This window comes from Sciurus carolinensis, chromosome 7 (assembly GCF_902686445.1).
Source record: "Sciurus carolinensis chromosome 7, mSciCar1.2, whole genome shotgun sequence".
Lineage (NCBI taxonomy): Eukaryota > Metazoa > Chordata > Mammalia > Rodentia > Sciuridae > Sciurus > Sciurus carolinensis.
The window spans coordinates 5,695,529-5,718,991 of record NC_062219.1 but is presented as its reverse complement, the minus strand read 5'-3'; the positions used below and the strand labels follow the sequence as shown (position 1 = coordinate 5,718,991).

The window sequence follows — 23,463 nt, the reverse complement described above, 5'->3', positions numbered from 1 at the left end:
TCTTACTGAAGCTAATTCACTTATAAAACATTTCTCTCATTGATATGTTTGGTCATGTGACCATAAATAAGGAATTAGTGGCAGACTTAGGAGTCAAGTCTAAGATACCCAAAGTCTTTCATTCTGCAGAAAACTATCATTTTATCTAGTATTCCATAAAATAAAAATATCATACTAAAGAAAAGTGAACTCAGAATTGAAAAATATAAAACTACAATTTATCTTACTATATGTTCAAATTCAACGTTACATTAACATGGTTCATTACATTTAATGATTTCAATGACTATAAAGGCAAAAGTTCTCAAAAATCACTCGAACTTTAGAAAAGTTTTTGTTTACTTTCCTGTGTAGATCACTAGAATTTCTAATCTTAGCATGATTTCTTTGACAATCCAAATTAGGGAAATTATCAGCCCAGCGAGCCACTTACATCCTCAGTAAAGAACAGTGAGCTAATTAGGTGTGCAGCAACTTTTTCCACCAGCAAGGGAGTTATTTACACCTCTGGACGCCATGCAAAACCTTGCACATCTGATGCTGGCAATAGAATTTTCAACTTATACTTAAAAAGATGCAGACAATTTTGTTTTATTATTGTCACGAAATGTCCCTTTTGTGAGATTGTGTTGTTTTTCATTTATTAAAGGTGACCATTTAACAAAAAGAAGGTTATATTCAGTGAATAGAGACTGTAGAGAGCTGCAAACTCCTGTTTTCGGTGACATGAAATACCAGAAGTTAATATTTAAGTGCAAGGAGATGCTCATCATGAGTCTGTGTATTTGTGTTCATTGGAGATCCTGGGTCTCTTGGAGGTAGAGAGCATAGAAACACAGATTCAGAAGAAATGAGAAGTCATACTGAATTTCGTGAACTTGATAATATTTCTGATTCAAAATCATTTAGAAAATCAAAGGTCCCAAAAGTATTTTATCTATTAAAAAAAAAAAAAGATTCCTTTAGCAGCAGGTCATAGACGGAGCCCATAAATTGAATCTGAAAATCAAAGGACTGTAGAGCAATCCTCTGGATGTAATCAAATCGGTTTGCTGGTCCAGAGAATACTGAACTCTTCCTTAATTGCTGTTTTGCAGAGATTACAAAGCAAACTGCTGATTGGTCCAGTGTTTCACGACACCAGAATCCCCTGTTTTGTTTTGCATCATATTCCCTGGGGAGAAGAAGAGAGCACGCAGATGCCCCAGAGACAGGGTGGGGCAGGGAGCCGACACAGCCCAGACCTCCTCCCTGACCAGCCCTGACCAGCCCTTCCCAGCGGCCCCCTCGGCCCCCTCCTCTCCCAGCCCTACAGAGTGTCCTTATTTCTGCACACAGACGCGGGCTGCTCAGTGACATCATTCCAGTTGTTGTTAGTCAAGTCTTTCTTCTTTTCTTTCTTTCTTTTTCTTCCTTCCTTCCTTCCTCCTTTCCTTCCTTCCTCCTTCCTTCCTTTCTTTCTTTCTTTTGTTCTTTTTAGTTGTACATGAGAGTAGAGTGTATTTTGACATTATACATACATGGAGTAGAACTTATTCTAATTAGGATCCTATTCTTGAGGTTGTACATGATGTGGAGTTTCACTGGTTGTGTGTTCATATATGAACTTAGGAAAGTTCTGTCCCATTCATTCTCCTATCTTTCCTATTCCCATTTCCCCTCCCTTCCCTTCATTCCCCTTTGTCTAATCCAGTGAACTTCTGCTCTTCCCTCCCCACCCTTCCTTGTTGTGTGTCAGCATCCACATACCAGAAAGAATATTCAGGCTTTGATTTTTTTGGGATGGCTTATTTAACTTAGTCTGATATTCTCCAGTTCCATCTATTTTCCAGCAAACGTCCTAATTTCATTCTTCTTAATGACTGAATAATAGTCCATTGTGTATATGCACCACTTTTTCTTTATCTATTCATTTGCTGAAGGGCTCTTAGGTTGGTTCCATAGCTTGGCTTTTGTGACCTGAGCTACTCTAAACCTTGATTTGACTGTGTCACTATAGTATGCTGATTTTAAGTCCTTTGGCTATATACTGAGGAGTGGAATAACTGGGTCAAATGGTGGTTCCATTCCAAGTTTTCTGAGGAATCTCCACACTGCTTTCCATAGTGGTTACACTACTTTGCAGTCCCACCAGCAATGTATGAGTGAAACTTTTCCCCACATCCTCACCAACATTTATTATATTCTTGATAATTGCCATTCTGACTGGAGTGAGATGGAATCTCAGTGTAGTTTTAATTTGCATTTCTCTAATTGCTAGAGATTTTGAACATTTTTTAATACATTTTTTGACCATTCATATTTCTTCTTCTGTTCACTGTCTATTCAGTTTCTTTGCCCATTTATTGATTGGGTTATTTGGGGTTTTTTGGTGTTTTTTGTGTTCTTTATATATCCCGGAGATTAAACTTTATCTGAGGCGCAGATGGCAAAGATTTTCTCCCAGTCTGTAGGGTCTCTTCATGCTCTTGGTTGTTTTCTTTGCTGTGAGGAAGCTTTTAGTTTGATACCTTTCCATTTATTAATTCTTTTTTCTGGTGCTGGGGATGGAACGCAGGGTCTTGCACATGTACATACTCTCTACCACAGAGCTACATCCCAGTTATTGTTGATTGTCTTGATATAGTTTATCTTCAAAGTTTGGGTCTCTGGAAGTTTAATAACTGGAATGCTTTTTCCCATCAGAATTTCAAATAAATTTTAATTTCATCCACTGGACAGTAAGCTTCTACAATGTGTTAGGGTCATTCCAGTTAGGAGGAGACAAGTGAATGATATATTTACGGATTTCCTATAATTGTTATTCTAACTGGAGGCACAAAAAATAAACAATAACCTTAATAAGTAAGATATGTAATGTATTAGGGGAGAGTCATTGCCACAGGAGGAAAAAAAGAAAGCAGAGAAAAAGAGATAAGAAATGCCAGAGGTGAAGGTGGTTCATAACAGAACAGGGCAGATGGCAGCCCGCTAGAGGCTACATTGCTGATGACAGAGCCCGGGCGGAGCACCTGGGTAGCTGGACCAGGCCCCAGGAACACCTGTAGCCTAGAGGAGCAAACTCCCTTCTGCATGCAGGCTGCCTGAGGTGGGAAGTGGAGACCTGTGCCAAATTCACCTGTCAGATGATGGCTCCACCTGCCCCTGGAGAAGTAGGGAAGGCAGGGATCCGTGAGAAAGGGGCTGGGAGGGCTGTCAGGAGTGGAGGTGCACTCCATGTCTTCCATTTACCCAAACGCCTGAGTTTCCCCGCCAGGTACAGTATTCCACTGGAACTGAAGGGGTAGGTGCCCTGCTGGGTGGGGCCAAGACACAGTCAGTCATTCCAGGTGTACTAAGGGTTGAATAGACCATCACCTCTGCACCTCAGCAGGGGCCCTCGCAGCCCCAATTTGAAAGTGCCCATGCTTTATTGAAAGGTCACTGGTCACATACAGTGTTGCCATAGCTACCCAGGTAATTCTTCCAGTTGCACCGCTAGAATCAATCGCTCCACCACCTCTGGGGCAGAGTGATAAAGAAGGGCCAGGGAGCCACACTGACCATGATCCTGTCACATTGAAGGAAACACTAGGAGCAGGGGGAAAGAGTTCCACCCTGATATCCACACACAGGTGTTCAATTCATGGGGACAAGAAGCAGACTTATACTTCTTAGTTTGTACCTGCTCAAGCTCTGTTGTCCTAATTAACATACTGTGCCCCTTTTATCTCAGTCCAAAGATCCGAAAGAAATTTAGTCAGTGTTTTCCCATGTCAGAACAGAATTGAGTGCATTTGTTGTTATGACATTTCAAATTCATTTAGTGGAGCAGCATCTATCTGCAGAGGTAGAAAAGTCAGGTCTTGACTTTTGCTGTTCAGTAAGAGGTAACACTGCTTGAATTAAACAGATTTGGAAAAGTGGCCTGTTCTGTCAAGGCCAGCATTGCTAGGAGCAGCACAAGGAGAGAAGGGCTGACAAGAAGTAGGAAATCTGTTACTGAAATAGACCACTAGTGTGTCCGTAAGTGTTTGTATCACATTAAGCAGTAGCTCTGGGACTGACCACAATGTGGCTGCTGTGATGTGTAGCTCTGGAGGGACAGTCTCATGGCCATCTCTTTGGCTGTGTCCAGCCCAGCTCCAGTGTCTGCAGAGACCCCAATGTGCATGCATTTCTGGTTGTGAGCATTTATACCCCATAGATGCTAAAGACTGGAAATGATGATTAGCATTCTCTGGCCACATGACTACCCATCCATTTCCCTGACTAAAGCGTAAGTACCTGAGAGCAGGGGCCATCTCTTGCATGCTTTCAAATACACAGGATGTGTCATGTATACAGTGCATGCTCAATAAGTGTGCAGTTAGTGAACAAAGGTTTATACTATTTAAACCCCTAGGCCTGAGCATCCTGTACAGTAGCTGATATTCACATGGCTAATGAACACTTGAAATGTGGTTAGTCCCAGTTGCAAAATACACACCAGATTTTGAAGAATTCATATGAAAGAATGTAAAACATCACACTAATAATTTTTACTAATGACATGTTGAAATGCTAACATTTTGGATATATTGAGTAAAATAAGACATATTATTAATATTAATTTTTCCTGTGTCTTTTTGCTCTTTATTTGGGCTATGAGAATATTTTAAATCACATATGTGGGGTGTGTTTGTGACTCATGCTAGAATTCTATTGGACAATGCTGCCTTCGATGAAATCCTGGGCATTAATTTGACTTAGTTATTTTTTCTGTGGTAACACCAGTCAGGACCGTGACAGTGAAATATAAAAATTTCCTGTCATTGGAACTAGTCTAACATTTTCACCATGGCCCATGAGGAATATTTGCATTGCAGTAACAGCAGCGAGTATGATTTCAGGACAGCTCTGACGTGTACTCCTGTTGCCCTTAGAGCTGAGTTGTGCTTGGTGACAGTCCTTTCCTTTTTTTTTTTTCATCTCTAACTGGCCTAACCAGGCCGGTTATTGCAATTGGAAGTGCTTCCAAGAGCGATCACTAATGTCCTGTGGTGGGGGCTCAGCTTTCCAGGAGCTAGGCTCTGGAAGACACACGTGGGAATAGGAACTCAACGCACGTGGCGCTGGATCGGCGTCAGAACCCATCACGTCTGGTTCTCCACACTATTTGAAAATTATTAAAACCAAGACTTGCATTTCAAGTATTTGCTCTAAAAGAATTGTAAATAAAGTAGAAAAATATTCATCAAAGATAAAAATGATTTTACTTTATGGAATTGACAAAGAAAATTTCTTTAAAATTTTTTTTCACATTATCAAATCTTGGCTTTGGGCTAAAACCAAAATAACATGAAGAAGCACACCTGCTGGAAAACTCTGTGGAAGTCTCAACATCACCAGGGGCTATTCCACTGCTCGTCAGAACCTTCGTTATGGAGTGATATTCCAGACAGCGGCAGCTTCCTGAAAATTTAAAAATACTTTTGAAACATCTTACACAAATATTTTAAATAAGCATTTCTTTAGTAAACTCACCACAATGAATTATATTGGTAAAGCTTTTTTACTTTATTAACATCCTTCAATAAAAGCCTAATCTTCTAATAAATTACAGAGTTATCTCTCACTGAACAAGAAATGTGATATGTGATCAGTCCTCCTGAACTTACTTTCCTCACGTAATCTCTGGTAACAACAGATGCACATCATAAAATAAGCCAATACTTTTTGAGTAAAGTCCTAATTATTAAGAATTATAATGGCACCATTTGTACACAGGTACGTATTCTCAGGAAGATCATCCTCCCATATAGAACTCCACAGGAACTATTTTAATTGAGTATTAATTCAATGTAGTTGAGGGATTGACAATTACGTTAGGTTGCTGTTTAAGTCATACTTTTTATGTACATTTACGTGGTTGTTCTGGGACCGGAGACAGGATGTAGCCTGAACCTCTTCTTTTCCTTTGATCCGCTTTCTTCCCCTCTGATTGAATACGTAAACTGAATGACAAACACCAGTGTGTCGTCAGTGCCAGGTGGTAAACCAGGAAGCTCTGCAGAGAAAGTCAGCCAGCCTCCCTCCCCAGGACAGCACCCCATCCCCAGCGTGGTCAGGCCCAGATTCTGCAGGTGTCCTCTGAACAGTGAGCTCCTATGACCTGTTTCTCTCTCACTTGTCAGTGTTATTGGACTTCTTCCAGAATTAGCACTATAAAACATTTTTGAAGAGGGATAGACTGGACACGATTTGTTCCCCAGTGTAATAACTGTGTGAAGTTGGAACAGGAAGAGACGGGAAGTGGGAGACTGGGAAAGAGCTGTTCCTGGGAAAAGGAAAGAATGCTGACCTTTCCACAGTGGCAATATTGATAAGAAATCACTGAGAAGGGAACGTTCCAGAGTCGAGTACGTTTTCTCTAATTCCTCAAAACCACAACCAGATCAGCCACTTTTATACCATATGTTTAGAGAACTGCAAGTATTTTTGTAATAACAGTTATGTATAATCCTCAAAAAAATCTTTCAGCTAGCTTTCTATTAATTAATAGTTCCAAAGATGAATATGGGGTCTGTGTAATATGCACCACCTGAGGGGGACATTGATATTTGTACGATCTAGCAGATCTGGCAGCACTACAGGGCGGCGTCATTTCCACTTCTCATGTATTTAACAGGGAAGCTAGAACACCAAAGTGTGGTTTTCATTGAACACTGTGCAATAACTCTTCAATTTGACTTCAACAAATGTAAAATTTAGGAGTTCAAATATATTGAGATTTCAGATTATTGTAAATTCTAGGGTCTTTCTATGTACTGGATAAAGTGAATTAATTTCAAATTTATTTTGGTCTGTCTTTTTCTCATCTCTCAAACTTAAATATTTGGATAGTGTTTCATAAAGTCAGTGAGATCAGGTCAAAATATATTTCATGTTATTTCATGTATAATGTATTACCTTATAAAAAACTGAAGTCAGAAAATATATTTGATCCTAAGATATATTAAAATTTTTTATAGTCTAGAAAACAACCCACAGCTGAGAGAGCTGTTTTTCTCCTTTGAATGGTTACTTCCAGTTTATTTACCCCTGGGTTAATTCTATCAAACCCATCATTTGAATAAATTATAAAATGAGACAAATCATCATGTAAAAGTATTGCCTAATCACAAGCCAAGATCAAGGTTTTTTTGTATAATCATACACATAGAAACTTATACTTAATGATTACTATGAACACAGGCACAACATCAATTATAGCTCCATAGAACAGAAATTCTGTGAGCAGGGTTTGTAATCAGATTTCCACTATGCCTGTATTTTGTGCTCACATAAAGTTATTAAACAACATCAATCATTTGTGAATCCATAGGTTCTAAGAGTTGACTATAATGTGGGTCATTGTGAGCTTATCTCTTAAAAAGCCACCGAAATATTAAAGATCTTTGTGCCTCCTTCAACTCATATTTGTTATTTAACAGAAAGTTAAAATTCTTACGAAGAGAGATAAAATGCTAATATTTCTTATTTGTCATAAGCAAAGCATGACATCCTTTCTGCTTGAGTTTAAAAATCTAAGGTAGAGAGATATTTAAAAAGTCAAAACTTTGTACCCAGGAATTGGGTGCAGATGTCAATGGAAACCTGATTAAAATAGAGATATGTTCTTCTTTTCATATTCATGTCCCTTTAATTTCTTTGGTCTGTCTAATTGCTCTGGCTAGAGTTTCAAGGATGATGTTTAATAGAAGTGATGAAAGAGGGCTTTCTTGTCTTGTTCCAGTTTTTAAAGGAAATGCTTTCAGTTTTCCTCCATTTAGAACAATGGGTTTAACATAGATAGATTTTACAATGCTGAAATATGTTCCATAGTTTTGCTAGTGTTCTGAACATGAAGGGGTGCTCTATTTTGTCAAATGCTTTCTCTGCATCTATTGAAATGATCATCTGATTCTTGTCTTTTAGTCTACTGATGTGATGAATTACATCATTATTAATTTCCATATGTTGAAACCAACCTTGCATCCCTAGGATGAACCCCACTTGATCATGGTCCACTGTCTTTTAAATATGTTTTGTATGCAATTTGCCAGAATTTTATTGATAATTTTTACATCTATGTTCATCAGGGATATTGGTCTAAAGTTTTCTTACTTTGATGTCTTTCTTTGTTTTTGGTATCAGGGCGATACTAGCTTCACAGAATGAGTTTGGAAGGGGTCCCTCCTTTTCTTTTTTATGGAATAATTTGAGGAGTACTGGAGTTAATTCTTCTTTGAATGTCTTGTAGAACTCAACTGAGAATCTGTCTGGTCCTGGGATTTTAGTAGACTTTTGATGGCATCTTCTATTTCATTGCTTGAAACTGGTCTGTTTGAATTGTGTATGAACTCCTGGTTCAGTTTGGGTAGGTCATGGTCATGGGTCTCTAGAAATTTGTTGATGTCTTTAAGATTCTCTATTTTATTGGAGTATAAATTTTCAAAATAGTTTCTGATTATCTTCTGTTTTTTGTGTCCATCCTGATATTTCCTTTTTCATCACAAGTTTTAGTAACTTGAGTTTTCTCTCTCTTTGTTAGCATGGCTAAGGGTCTATTAATTTTATTTGTTTTTTCAAAGAACCAACTTTTTGTTTTGTCAATTTTTTGAATTGTTCCTTTTGTTTCCATTTCACTGATTTCAGCTCTGATTTTAATTATTTCCTGTCTTCTACTGTTTTTGGTGTTGATTTGTTCTTCTTTTTCTAGGGCTTTGAGATGTAATGTTAGGTTATTTATTTGCCTATTTTCTATTCTTTAATGAATGAACTCAATGAAATAAGCTTTCCTCTTAGAACTGCCTTCATAGTGTCCCTGAGATTTTTGATATGGTGTCACTATTCTCATTTATTTATTTCCCAGAGATTTTGATATGTTGTCACTATTATTTATTTCATCTCTGATTTCTTCTGCCACCCGTTGGTCATTCAATAGCATATTATTTAGTCTTTAGGTGTTAGAGTAGCTTCTATTTTTAATTTTATCATTGATTTCTAACTTCATTCCATTCTGATCTGCTAGAATGCAGGGCATTATCTCTATTTTTTTGTATTTGCCAAGAGTTGCATTGTTGCATAAAATATGGTCTACTTTAGAGAAGGATCTAGGTGGTGCTGAGAAGAAAGTGTATTCTTTCGTAGATGGATGAAATACTCCATATATGTCTGTTAAGTCTAAATTATTGATTGTATTATTTTAATCTATGGTTTCTTTTTTTTAGATTTTATTTGGAGGATCTATCCAGTGGTAATAGAGATGTTAAAGTCACCCATTATTATGGGTGTTGTGGTCTATGTGTTGTGGTCTATTTGGTTCTTGAAGTTGAGAAGGGTTTATTTGATGTAGATGCTACATTGTTTGAGGCATAAACATTTATGATTGTTGTGTCTTGTTGATGCATAATTGTTTTAAGCAGTATGAAATGTCCTTCTTTGTCCCTTTTGATTAACTTTGGCTTGAAGTTCACTTTATCTGATATGAGGATGAAATCCCTGCTTGTTTACATGACCCATGTGAGTGATATGTTCTTTCCCATCCAATTAAAGGGAAACAAATAGGAAAAAAAAGAACTCAAACTCCCTATTTGTCAATGACATGATTCTATATTTGGAAGACCCAAAAAATTCCATCAGGAAACTTCTAGAACTCATAAATGAATTCAGCAAAGTAGCAGGATATAAAATTAACACCCATTAATCAAATGTATTCCTATGCATCAGTGATGAATCTACTGAAAGAGAAATTAGGAAAACTAGCCCATTCACTATAGCCTCAAAAAAATTAAAATATTTGGGAATCGATCTGACAAAAGAGGTGAAAGACCTCTATGATGAAAACTACAGAACACTAAAGAAAGAAATTGAAGAAGACCTTAGAAGATGGAAAGATCTCCCATGCTCTTGGATAAGCAGAATCAATATTGTTAAAGTGGTCATACTATCAAAAGTGCTATACAGATTTAATTCAATTCCTATTAAAATCCCAATGGCATTTTTCATAGAAAAAGTAGTCATTAAATTCATTTGGAAAAATAAGAGACCCTGAATAGCCAAAGCAATCAATTAGCAAGAAAAGTGAAGCAGGAGGCATCACAATACCAGAACTTAAATTATGCTACAGAGTCATAGTAACAAAAACAGCATGATATTGGCACCAAAACAGACATGTACACCAATGGTAAAAAATAGAAGACACAGAGACAAACCCACATTAGACTAAGATGCCAAACATACCCTGGAGAAAAGATATCTCTTCAACAAATGGTTCTGGAAAAACTGGAAATCCATATGTAGAAAATGAAATTAAACCCCTCTCTCTCACCCTGCACAAAACTCAACTCAAAGTGGAGTAATGACTTAAGAACTAGAACAGAGAACCTGTGCCTAACAGAAGAAAAAGTAGGCCGACTATCCATCATGTTGGTGCCAACTTAGGAACTGACTTTCTTAACAAGACTCCTAAAGCATAAGAAGTGAAATCAAGAATCAATAAATGGGATGGAATCAAACTAAGAAGGTTTTTCACAGCAAAGAAAACCATCACGAGTGTGAAGAGAGAGCCTACAGAATGGGTGAAAAGCTTTGCCACCTGTACTTATAGAACATAGAACATTAATCTCCAGAATATATAAAGAACTCAAAAAACTTAACACCAAAAGAACAAATAATCCAATCAATAACCCAATCACTGAACAGAAGAAATACAAATGATCAAAAAGTATATGAAAAAATGTTCAACATCTCTAGCAATTAAACAAATGCAAATTAAAACTACATTGAGCTTTCATCTCACTCCAGTCAGAATGGCAATTATCAAGAATATGACTAACAATAAATGTGGGCAAGGATGTGGGGAAAGAGGTTCTCTCATATATTTCTGGTGGGACTGCAAATTGGTGCAACCACTATGGAAAGCAGTATGGAGATTCCTCAGAAAACTTGAAATGGAACCACCATTTGACCCAGCTATCCAACTCCTCTGTTTATACCCAAAGGACTTAAAATCAGCATACTATAGTGACTCAGCCACATCAATGTTTGTAATAGCTCAATTCACAATAGCTAAACTATGGAACCAACCTAGGTGTCCTTCAACAGATAAATGGATAAAGAAAATGTGATATATATATTCACAATGGAATATTACTCAGCCATAAAGAACACAATTATGGCATTTGTTGGTAAAGGGATGCTAAGTGAAATAAGCCAATTTCAGAAAAACCAAAGGTGAAATGTTTTCTCTGATATGTGAATGATAATTCACATTAAAAGGGGGTTGGTTTAGGGAAGAATAGAAGTACTTTAGACTAGACAAAGGGGAATGAAGGAAAGGGAGGGGAAATGGAATTAGGAAAGATAGTAGAATGAATCAGACATTACTATCCCAGGTGCATATTTGATTACATGACCAATGTAATTCTACATCATGCACAACCAGAAGAATGAGAAGTAATACACCATATCTGTATAATGTGTCAAAATACATTCTACTACCATGTATAACTAATTAGAACAAATAAAAAATAGATATGAGACAGATATAGAAAGAGGAACAGGTATTATTTTTAGGCAGAGGAAGATACGTAATTGAGGGGATAGTTACCACTTTTAAATTCCTGCCCATTTTCATATTTTATTTCCACCTTTCAAATTTAGACTAGCAAACATTCTGTGAGCAAGGGTTTCTTTTTCTCACTTTCTTTCTTTGCCATCCACTTTGAAATCCCTGCTCACCTCTCTTGATTTTACATGACACTCTGTTTAGCATGTGAATGAAACTCCAAGGCAGGATCTTTCCATGACCAACCGCACACAGCAGCCGTTTGCTGCAGTCCACCTCACAACTGGAGTGTGTCTGCAGAGCGGACAGGTGTGACTTATACCTAAAGTTTGTCACCAATCCTCATGGCAACACCTCTCCAGGGGTTTGGGTTGTTTGAATCTCCTTTTCTAGTGGCATCCTCTGCAAGTGTTTATGTGGTCGTGTTCTCTGAGTTGTTAAATTATTCCATATCAGCTTGAGACTTTATATTGGAAAGTTATTATGGCTGGGTATAAAATATTTGGCTCACATTTTCTCCACCTGAGTTATTCCATTTCCTCTTAGCAAGTATTATTGACAAAGTGTTTGCTGGCAACCTTTATAAATGAAATGATCATTTTACCCATATGTTAGTTTTATTTTTAGCAAAGATCCAACAACTTTACTAAAATATGGTCCAGTGTTGGTTTTTTTAGGATTAAAATTACCAAGAATACAATCCCATTGACATGTAGTTTTGAGTCTTTTAGGAATGTTTTCTTGAATTACATTTTAGTTACTGTTGTGTTAACCTTTGGGGATTTATGTATGTTAAGTCTATTTTTGCCTATCTTCATCTTCACTTTCTCTAAAATACTTTTTATCCCTTTTTTAATCTTTAAAAATTTCTCCTATTCATCTATTTCTCTAATAAACTATTATCTGTTGTGGTTTTCCTTTCTTGTGTTCCTTCCAACTTACGCTGCATTTATTAATGTTATTTTATTGCATTGTAAGTTCTTTTGTGAATTCTATCACTTCATTTTTGAATTTTTCTAATTCTGGTAAATTTATTTTTAAGTGTCTCCTATCACTTAAGACTGGTTTCTCGTTGTTTTGAAACATCAGCTAAGTTCCTTCCGTGCAGGCGTGCTGTCCTTACCAGTAGAGGCATGGCTTCACACACGTCTCTCTGAAGGATCTGGCCACCACCCTTTTCTGTCGCCCTGAAATTTTAGAAAGCAGGCGTAGGTCAGGCTGGCTTCTTGAGATCCACACCTCTAAGCCTTCCCTGCGATCGCCTCACAAAGTGGCTTTAGAAGTGACCTGGCGCACCTCCACTCTGCCTTCCCCAGCCTCCCTCTCTCCAGCTGGACATTGCGTCTTCTTTCCTCCTTTTCTTGGTGCTCTGGCCAGTCTGCCTTCTGCCCCTGTGGACTCTCCCTATAGAGAGATTTGAGCCATATGCACACTGTGGTCTGCCGGTCCAAGGCCCTCTGAGACCAGACCTCAGAACCCTCTCCCCATGAACTGAGTGTGCACAAGCACAGGCTCTGCTGTCCAGCGACCGCTGGAGACATTCAGATCCTCAGAGCAGGTGGCCGCTGCTCCCCGCTGGATCCTCCTGCAGAGTTGCCGCTGCTGTACCAGGTTCAGTGGCCGGTGGTCGGTCCCACCCACTAAAGGTTGGGGACCATGGCCTCACACTGCTTTCGGTGTAGTTTTGTGTACAGGGTTCAGGTTTGCCATCCTGCCTGCTTTTTCCCCTGTGTTTATGAGCAGACTGGAGAAACTGCCCTGTTTCCTCCGTTCTCCCTCCTCTGCCTGTGAAAGCAGTAGGTGAGGGAGAGCAAGTCTTGATTTTTCCAAGATAAGCGAAGCCTCAGCCTCCTCAACTCAAGCCAAGAGAAGACCACAGCGAGGTGAGGTGTCTTTGGCATCTAAGATGTCTTTGTATTGGCAAACCCAGGAATCTTTAGGGGATCCTAATTATGGGAGATAGTCACTCACAGAGGTGGCCCTTCCTTGAAACTGTGGGGACAGCAAGGTAAAGAAAACACGTTACTTCCAGTCTCAGCCAGTTCAGGGAATGGTGTGATCTTAAGGCTGACTGCCAAGAACAGGCCAGCTGTTACAAAATTTAATTAAAACAGTTTTGATAATTAGCTCGACTTGTTTATGAATGTGAGAGCATTTCTTATGTGAACATATCGGTCACCTTGTCACTTATGGGGGGAGGAGAAATCCTCTGACATGTGGAATTGTGAACCTGTTATTAAAAACAAACAGAGTTGCTCTTGAACTCTCCTCCCCTGTTTTTGCCCCTTCATAAAAACAGTAAGAGTACATAAAACTCAACATCCTCTTCTAACCCGACTCCTGCAGGAGTTTAAGGGGCGAATGGCTTCCTCTTGTGCTTGATTTAAAGTTCTTCTAGTTGCAAATCAATCGCAACAGCCCCAACCATCAGCAGCCGCCGATCCCCAGCTGCCTGGGCCCCACAGCCTGCGTCCACATCCTGGCCCTTATTCCTCCTTCTGAATTTTGTCACGTTTTTCACTTTTATTTACTGAAGAATAACAAATCACCCGGGCGATCTTTTTTCCTTCTCTCCTTTCAATGTGGTTCATTCTGAAAGGTTCATTGCTTACCAATGATATTTTGCAGTCCAAGCTCAGTATTACAACTGTTCTAAAAATGTCACGTTTGGGAAGAAGAGCCTTCGCCTGCTCGTTATAGCCCAGTACCTCCAAGCCCTGCCATCATCAATCAGCGAAATGTCTACAATTAACTCTCAATGTCGCCTCCCGATCCTGCTGCTGTCACCACAGCCCCAACACCCTCCTGCCTCCACCTGCCCGGATGGCTTCCCGTGTGGTGATCTCGAGGGCAGCTCCCCTCAGTCTTCTAAGGGGCTTCCCTCTGGAAGGCCCATTCTTCCTGCGTAGTCCCAGGGACATTTCTGACCTCTCTGCTCTTATCAGAGTGAGCACTCTCCTGGCAACCTGTCACGTTAGCCCAGCTTCTTCCTGTTCCAAGCTCACATGTCCACATACCTGAGCATCTCCTCAACTCAGCAGGTCCACGGTGCAAATCCTGGCCTTGCTGCCCTGGTCACATCACAGCTGCTCCCACCAGGGAGCTGATCGACAGCACCGTGCTCATGGTCCCCACAACAGAAACCAGTAGTTACCCATGACCACTGACACCTCTTCACCCGCACTTCTGAATCCTTTACTCCAGACTTTAACTTCTATTTCCTAAATTTCTCCCCAGAACCACAGCCCTTTCCCATCCTTACTGTTCCTTCAGAGGCCCAGACCGCATTTCTAACTCAGCATCCTCAGCAGTAGATATTTTTCTGGGTTCCAGGTTTGTCTCTTCCTGGTCCATAGTTCATGCCACAGTCTAATCTTTCATTCTTGAAACACAGATCCAATTTCTGAATGCATTGATTAACAGTTTTCCATTTCCTTCTGGATAAATTCAAAACTGCTGCATCACCTGGCCCCTTCGCTCTGATTGCCCCCACCTCAGTCATCCTGAACCCCACAGCTCTGAGGGAGTTGGGCAGCACCACTACCAGTCCTGCCTTGGGCTCCGGCCCTCTGCCTACACTGCCCTCTGCAGGAGGCAGAGCCTGCCTCCCTCATGCTGAGCTGGAGCCCACTCTTGCAACATATCAGAATCTGGTTGACTGTATGATTTTATCTTAACATTATGCTGCACAATCCATTTTAGTGCTCCAAGATGTCTGAGTTCTCCTTTCAAGAATTCTTACTTTTTAGAATAGTTACATGCAACCATATACGGATTGTCTACAGCAGGTTGTGCTCAATACACACTGATGCCTTTTAGATGCATCCAAACGACCCAGTAAGAGAACAGCCTGTCCACAGGAAGGAAAATGGACTGGAGCTACGTGAGGGGCAGAGCTACAAAACCCACCAATTCAACATTCAACATATTTCCTGAGCACCTACTGTGTGTGGCTGATGTGCACTCTACTCTGAAATAGTCAATTAGAGATAAACACAGCAGCCCTAGTCCCCGCTCTCGTGGCTCTGCTATCTAGGGACCACAAGTTCTGAAGAGAAAAAGGTGGTGTTCAACCCCATGGAGGGGACATGGCACCTGGAGGAGAAGGTGTGCATCCAGGTTGAGCTCTTGGCTGCCTCCTGTCTGTTCAGCGCCTCCCCATTGTGCTCTCTGACCGGTGCCAGCTTTGGGAGTCCGGCTGAGGTGTAAGCAGGGCCCTTGCGGCAGGGTCCAGGGCCTGCCCGCTGCTGGGCCTCCTGGCTGTGGTGTGGGCGGCTGCTGGGAGTCTGCGGGAGCCACCTCTCGCCCAGCCAGAGTCCCAGGAAACAGGAAGCCCAGCAAGCGGGCGGCCTGCCAGTGCCAATTACCTGCTTCAGCAGCTCCCCGTCATCACAGGTAATGGAATCAACAGGGCCCTGAACCTCTGCTGTGGAGTGTGTGCCATTTGCCTGGCACTGTTCCATTCCGAACCCCCCCCAAGGCAGTCAGAGGCCGGGAAAACGGAATTTCTTTGGCTTTATCCGGGGCTGCAGTTTACTTCAGTCGCCCCTCTGGTGCCTGGTGGTTCCCACCTTCTCCTTCGAGGGGCCTGGAGGGTGTGACTGCAGGAGTGCCCGCCACCTGGGGACTACGGGCTGCACACCCTCTTCTGCGGCTGGTTTTGGGTCGGCTCTGCCTTCACTTGCTGAAGACCTGCCCCGTGTCCGGATCTTCCTTCAAGTGAATGAGAACCTTGGCGTGGACCTGGCCAGCCACGACTTGCAGCTCTCCTGTCCCCAGGCGGGTCGTGGTGCTGGTACAGAATACCTGTGCAAATTCAGGACCAGCGCCCGCAGGGTCAGGGCTGGCTCCCTTCTGTGTTTCCGCTTGCACCTTCACCTTTGGTTCAGGGAGGAGAGGGCCTGGCAGCACCGAGGCTCCTGTCCCATTCTGAAAGAGGGCCCGAGCCCTCCACCCTGCACAGGGGCCCAAGTTCAGAACTTAGCATCCCCTGGCAAACACAGACAGATGTCCAGTTCAGGCAAATCACAGTGGGAAAAATCGATTCATAAGAGGGAAAAACACACGTTCATCCCACTGGAAGCCCTGTGGAAGAATTCAGAAACTAGGAGCCTCTCCCCACCCGCCTCGCTTGCAAAGGCTCACAGTTCGCTGCGCTCTGCTAGCTGCCCGCGTCCCCGCTAGCGGGACATCTGTGCCATGCCTCCCTTGCAAGGTTTCAACAGACTTCAAAACGCCATCTCAATGGAAATGCCCTGGAAACCATGCCAGAGATAAAGGCCATTTAACCAAGGAGGACCTGAGAGTACTCATGGAAAAGGAGTTCCCTGGATTTTTGGAAAATCAAAAAGACCCTCTGGCTGTGGACGAAACAATGAAGGACCTAGATCAGTGCAGAGCTGGCAAAGTGGGCTTCCAGGGCTTCTTTTTGCTAACCGCAGGCCTCACCATTGCATGCAATGACTATTTTGTAGTACACATGAAGCAGAAGGGAAAGAAGCAAAAAGCCAGCAATTACTCCCATCCTGAGAGAGTTCTCCCAAAGGGCTGCTTAGGGAATCTGCCCCACAGCCTCTCCTGGTGTAAAGATTTCATGAGAGGATCGGGACCCTTAGAAAATGTGCAAATAACATCCAACTCCCATTCAACAAGCAGAGAAAGTTAAAGCTTCTGATTTTTGTATCATTTGCATCCTCTTGCCCTCGATAAATAAAGTCTTTAAAAAAAAAAAAGAGTTCAGAAATTAGAAGCCAGAGAGGAAAAATGAAATTTACGTAGCCAGGAATGTCTTCCAATTCAGTCAAAAGTCAAGTGAATCTCCCTGCTGCGTACCTCACACTAAGAAATAAAGTTTAGTTAATTACAGCTGAAGCTACCATGCTCATCTGTTAATAGAGTTTGTTTTTCTAATCACAGATGTTATTGAATAGCACACTTTCCCAAAATTATTCTGATGCAGGTTAACTATTACCGTCGAATGTATGTGTACTTTTAATTATTAAAGAGTACTTTCTAATTATTAAATGGCTTTGATAGAACAACTTTGTAAAATGACTAATAACATTTATAATAACAAAAAGCTATAAAAATGTACAATAGCCACATGAGTGTTAGTTTTGAAAAGAAATACAAGAAAATATGTTCAAAATACATGAGACCCACCGTCACCACTGTGTGGTGGTCTTAATGGCATGTTGCCAGCAAGGGGTCCCCTTAGGTTACCTCCTACAGAGCCCCTCTCCTGTAAGAATCTGTTACTTAGTTTGGGTCCCTATTTGACCATCAGTTCCTGGGGGAGTTGTGCCCAGCTTGTACCAATAGCTGCTAGTTGATGGCCTGTGGGAACCATCAGGAAATGCTTGTTAATTGACTAAATAAAGTATGGCATAGCCAGAAACCTCAGGGAAGAGACATGTTCCTACACATTCAGGGACTGCGTATAGAGGAGGCATCCAGAAGTTACTTCCAGGTGGACTGTAGGGACTTTACCCATACTGGAGGCCTGGGATAGGCAGGTCATTGTTCATGAAATACAGATAACATATGGATGTTGCAGAAAACCCCACAGGTATGTCTGGAAGGTGCCTGCATCTTTTAAGCAGCTACAATGGACTTGAATGGAAATGCACATAATTGAAGCATGAGAAATTTATTTTTTATCTGGATGGTAAATCAAGTGTGACTCTGGTTGTGTCTATTTCTTCATACAAACTCTTCTCGCAGGCATCGGTGTTATCTGAAGTTTGCAGAACGTTTCTTTCTCAAGGTTCACCTGTCTGCTCTTGCTTTTTTCATCTTTTAATACTGAGCAGATCTAATTTCTGTACAATAGCACGTTCATCACACTGGAAATTGTGCTACATTTAATGATGCAAGTAAATTGAAAAATGTTGGCTTAAATCTGGAAACATTTCTCTCTTAGAATCACTGTTTCCAAATTTCAGCTGAGTTTCTGGAATCTATTGTAATATCCCTTGTCTATGCTGTGGAAGCATTTTCAAGGTGATTGTCAATGTGTGAATTTTGACCTCAGATGAATAGAAGTCATCCTAACATGGTGTTTGGGGATGCCGGTCTCTATTCTCCCCTTCACAACCAGCCCTGAGGGCCCTGCCTGGGGTTCCCCTGAAGGTGCTGTGTCAGGTTCTGCAGAGAATATTGCTGAGGCGTCTGTCATGGAGGTTTCTGCTTGGCTTTCAAGGCCAGTAGGAGATGATGAAGCAAAGATATGGCGAAAAGAGTGTCCTGACAGGGCCCAGAGGGTACAGCTCCTTCACACATGCAGAATAAGCGCAGCCTCTTTCTCATTCCTGAAAATTTGGTAACGGTGTTTCTGATTGGTGGGCAGCTCTCTCGGAATGATTAGTAGGGACCAGGGCCCTCTGTCTCTGCTCCACCAACATCTTCATCACTTGCTTCCTTGCCTGCTGGCTCCTCTGCACGAAGCTAAGGGAAGGGGGAGGCTCAGGAGACGGTCCTATTTTGTTGTTTCTGTTTTTTATTTTTTTTTGGTGGTGCTGGGGATTGAACCCAGGGCCTTGTGCTTTTGAGGCAAGCACTCTACCAACTGAGCTAAATCCCCAGCCCAGGCTCTTCTTTTTTTAGTTTAAAAATAGCATATTTAATGGCATCCTGTTGACATTCTAGATCATAACTGACACATTTTAAATTTGGGTTTTGACCATTTTAAATCTCTGTCAATGGGTAGAGCATGAAGTCCAGGTTCTAACACCTGAAGATCATGCAGCCCTGGGGAAGGAGCTCAGTGTCCCCCAGGGTCTGCCACAGCACCTCCCATTCCACCTCTGCTTTCAGCTCCGTCAATGGGTAAGATTAGCTCCATACAAACATTTTAAACTTAATTGATAAAACTCTATTTTTCATATATAAATTATCAAAAATGACTTCATAATAGAAAGATATTTGTAGTGCTTTCCTTAATAGGAAACTATAAATCTTAATCGGAGCCATATTATGTAATCTCAATGGTCTCAGTTGGTTGTGTGTGCGTGCCTGGTTCAGTCTCTCCAGTTTCAAGTCTTCCTTTTGAGGTAAAATATCAATTTTCTTATACATGTGTTAAAAGTCATATTAAAATCCCCTCCAATGGTAGGTAGAATAATAGCCCTAAAGAGGTCTCCATCCTGTTCTCCAAAACCTGGAACTATGTTATCCCACGTGGCAAAGGACCTTTGCAGACATGTTTAAGACGGAGAGACCATCCTAGATTAGCCAGCGGGCTCAGTTGGGTACAATGGCTAGTCCTCAGGAAGGGAGGCAGGAAGGTCAGAGTCAGAGAGAAGAGACGTGACCAAGGATGCAAAGGATGAGTGATGTGCTTTGAAGATGTGCTTCCAAGAAATGCAGGCAGCCCCTGGATGCTGAGGAAGGCAGGGCCACGCTGCTAGAGCCAGGGCCTGCAAGGCCTTCATTTCAGCCACACCGTGCACGTGGGACTTCTGACTTCCAGAATCATGAGTACAGAGCTTGTGCTTCTAGCTCACCATGCTTGTGGTAAATTGTCACAGAGTGGTAGGAGACCGACACTCCTACGGTCTCAAGCCTGCTTCTTGGATTACACCATGGTCTACTTATGACTCTCTCTCCAATTTCTCTAGGTTCACTGTCCCTAGCAGATACTTTTAGTGCCTCACCAACCAGCTATTCTCTCCTTATCCCCAAAAGATAAAGCTAGTGGGAGGCAGGCAGGTGAATATATTTGGATTGCTAGTGATTTGGACTGTATTGGGTGGGGAGGAATTTTTGACTCAGTTCCAAGGGCAAAAAAGAGAGGGGTTATTTCTGAGAAAGTTTCCTTACCTTTTAAAAAGAGACAAAAGGAGAAATTTGACATTCTTCTGCTACTGTATGTGACCATGTCTAGATGAAATTATTGTAGTTGTTGCAGCCATTTTTTGATCAGGAGGAGAGCCGGCCTACCCTTTCGGGGTGGCACAGGGGAGAGCTGGGAGCAGGTGGGCACTGGATGATGCTGTTGAACCGCTCGGTCAACACCCAGCCAACCACGGCTCCTCTAACTTGAACCTTAGATTCATGCTGCCAAATAAGCCTAAGTGATACCACTGAATGGGTGTGACCTTCCAGCAGCAAATGGGGGACAAAAGGAATATAATTGTGGACAAGAGAAAGCAAAAGGAAAGGAGAATCTGGTGTAAATGACAGAGCCCAAAAGTTTTGTACAACTGGGAGGAAAATTAGCTTCAACAACTTCAGTCACATGGGCTTTTGATTCATTTCTTGGTTTGTATGTTCGAGGTTCTGTCTGCGTTCAGCTATTTTTACTTCATTGAGAGTGAGGGAGATAAAACCTTGTTCTGATGTAAAAGACAGTCTGTAGCCTGTCACATGAAACTACCCCTCTTCTTTAGAGACCTGGGCAGTCAGAAGATGGTGTGAGCACCTTGTGGGTTAGCCTGGCCAGGCAGGGTCTATGAAATACAGAGATGCCTAAAGTTTTTTTTTGTGCAAAATGTATTTCTCTCGATATAGAGAAATAACCAAGATTCTCTTGAGATACAGGAAGTTGCAACATGGAGTTTCTTACAGCTTCTGGGAGTTGATTCTATGCATCTCTTCCCAGAGATTTCAGATTGGCAGCCTGGCATTTACACCACCAAGAGCTGCCCTCCCCCAGCCGGCTGCTACACATTCCCCAGCCCGGAGAAGACCTGGTTTCTACCCGCCTCATGAGTCTCATGTTAATAATCTGGATGTGACGTCACGGCGTGGTTGATGTCTTGGTCTGCTGCACCAGTCAGCTCAGACTCGCTGAGTGGATCTGCTACAATCGGCGGCCAATGCTAAGGGCAGGTGGCAGGTGGAGGCGTGGCTGCGGTGGCACCGCCCTCCTTGGACTTCCTTGGCACTCTTGTTTCCCTTCATTCCAGGCCTTTTAAAAGCGTTGTAGTGTGACCATAAACTGCTCTACATCTAACCACTGTGGCACCGGGGAACCGCCAGGCTGCACAGGATGGGTCCTAACACGGAAGCAGGATTTGATAGACCCAGCAATCAGCGCCGAGCTTGGCACATTTCATGAACCAAAAGTGTGGAAAACTAAATGAAATCAAAAGCCCCTTTCAGTTGACAAAAGAACAATGATCCTAAATAAGTTAGGACCGATGAGTGGGCAAGTCAATCACTTCAGACCTCAGGGCTAGTCATTTTACCCTAAATGGGATTCTGGTTCTCACTTGTGAATCAAAAGGAGATTGAAATGAAGGGTTTAAAGTCACACAAAATGACTCCTTATCCCAGATGACTAAATCCAGTAGGTCTGAAACCAACAGTCACTTAGCAGATTTTGCAGAATTTTCCAGAAAAACACACTGAAACGGAAGATATTTGCCCCAGAGAGGGTGCAATAAATTAGCAGATTTGTTCATTTACTCCTTTTTAATCCCTCCATCCAGGTCTGTGTGACAGCCCTGCTCCATGTTAGATTCTGCATTAACCGTCAATCAGATGCGATGGGAGACAGCTCTAACGCACGCACACGCGCAACAGCACCCAGTGCTGATGGGCATGAACACCTCATACTGCAGAAGGCCAGGACTCTTCATTGTCCATGACTCCGGAGAGCCCATTCCACTCGGGACGTCCAGGAAGCGGGAGGGGAGAGTGAAGCCTTTGGGACCCGTCTGTCTCGTGGCCCTGTACCTGCCTTACTCCCTTCTCCTTGCCATGCCTCACCTGGGCGGAGCAGACACTTAGACGGCCCCCTCCAGAGGGGAGTGCCAGGAACCAGCATTCGGAGCTCCCTCTCTCGCTGCGGGCTGCAGCCGAGCTCATAGGTCTTCTCACCTGGCCCTTGGGTGTGGGTCTCCATCTTCAGAGCTGCAGTTGAGTGGCCGTGGCTGGAACTGGTCCTCGATCCGTTCTCTTAGTGTAGGCGATGGGATGACCATTTCTGAAGCTCAGCTGCTGGTTGACTGTCAAAGACCAGCCCTCATGGCTGCTTCAGGTTCAGCTGTGTGCCTTTCTGTCCCAGACTTGAGCAGTCACCTCTAGCCTCTGCCAGGACTCTCAACTGCCTTGGCCCATGCCCTGAGAAACAAAGTACAACAGCCTATCCCAGCCCTCTGCCAACATACTCAGGGACCCCGGGACCTTCCCCAGTTCTTTCCAGTTATCAGCAACATACCCATGTGCACCCACATGTGTGCACACAGGCACAGCTGCCATCCAGGCTGGAGGACCTGGGCTTGCAAATCTGACCCCTTGTTCTTCACACTCTCTCCTGCCTATTCAGCCCCTCCTCCTCATCCACACTCCAACTGAAAGGCAATGAGAGACGTAATTCATATTACAAATAGGTAAATATTTGGGTACACACTTAATAATTACCCATATAATTATAATATAATGTGCCTAATGCTATTATAGCAAAGTTGCAATAGTAATGATTGACATGGACCAGGCAGTATGCTAGATAGTTTGTATGAATTAACTGATTGTGTTATTTACTGCAAAGTATATGCCGTTGACATTGCATTTTAATCAGGAGCCTGACATGACTTCCCAAGGTCATGTAACTGATTTGCAGCACAGACAGATGAAGGATTTGAACTGAGGCTCCAAAATCTACATTCTTAACTACTATTATATGGAAAGGATGCAGCATTCATAAGATTTCATAAGGAATAAAAAGATAAACATCAAAATAGAAGAAGCAGGGAAATACTGCAGACACAGGATGTATTCAGCAAAGAATGGAATATTTGGTATAACTGGGGAGTGAGAGCAGAATGTCAGAATATGCAGCTGTAGGGAACTTGAGGATAGGTTCTGGAGAACCTCCCTCGCCATGATCAAGGGCTTAGAACCTACCCTACACACAGTCAGCAGAGAGTGCTTTGCTGCTGCATGAA

At 42.1% G+C, this 23,463-nt stretch overlaps 1 protein-coding gene and 1 non-coding gene across 2 annotated transcripts in view; one reads left to right on the top strand and one right to left on the bottom strand.

Moving 5' to 3' along the window:
- The window catches only part of Pacrg (parkin coregulated), a 484,898-nt gene that overhangs the window by 225,844 nt on the left and 235,591 nt on the right, over positions 1–23,463 (top strand). The window lies entirely within an intron of this gene.
- Trnal-caa (transfer RNA leucine (anticodon CAA)) lies at positions 19,082–19,154 on the bottom strand. Its single transcript has one exon. It is a non-coding gene; the product is annotated as a tRNA-Leu (tRNA).